General features: G+C 22.0%; 1 protein-coding gene across 1 annotated transcript in view; it reads right to left on the reverse strand.

Annotated features, from left to right (window-relative positions):
* Window positions 1-723, reverse strand: part of LOC108571108 (rab proteins geranylgeranyltransferase component A 1) — a 9,164-nt gene that overhangs the window by 7,657 nt on the left and 784 nt on the right. The window lies entirely within an intron of this gene.

Below are 723 nucleotides of genomic sequence, written 5' to 3' on the forward strand. Positions count from 1 at the left end.
TAAATTGCGAAATACTTTGCATATAATAATATAGATTGTATTGTAAATAATAAGTATCCTTATAGATTTCCAAAAAATTGGAATACACTTATATTTCTTTTAACAATCTTTTGCTTACAGTAACTGAACATGCTTTCAACAGTTACAGTATTAAGAATGTTTATTAAGCAATCATGTAATAAGTTAACTTTCAAATACATTAGAAAGTCTTGTTTTATATAACTTGATTAAACTTCTTGGTCTATGTAAAATGTATAGACATAGGTAATAATTATTTCAATATAACAAATAATTTAGCAACATCTTTTTTATATGAAAGCACATTAAATACAAGATTGTTTTATTATATCCAAAAGTGAAAATATTGAAAATCACAGGAATGAAACAAAAATATATAATTCCAACAAATGAAAAATTATGAAGTAGAGTACAAAAAAGTATTTAGGAACTTAGAGATAATGCATTGAAATGTTTGTGATTAGCAAATGTAATGTATTTGAACAATAAGCATAATTCCCATATATATTACATAATGCACTCATTATTTAAATTTAAATTACACGCATCGAACATCAAAATCCAAATACTTATATTTGCAAAATAAAATACTAACTTTAAAATACTAAAAAATTATATATTATTACAAAAACTGCATGCATTAGTATATCATGTACTTCTAAAATTTGTTCTTAATGTTAAATATTTCTTATTAATTTGAGCACA

This window comes from Habropoda laboriosa, unplaced genomic scaffold (genome assembly GCF_001263275.1).
Source record: "Habropoda laboriosa isolate 0110345459 unplaced genomic scaffold, ASM126327v1 scaffold106, whole genome shotgun sequence".
NCBI classification, from domain to species: Eukaryota; Metazoa; Arthropoda; class Insecta; order Hymenoptera; family Apidae; genus Habropoda; species Habropoda laboriosa.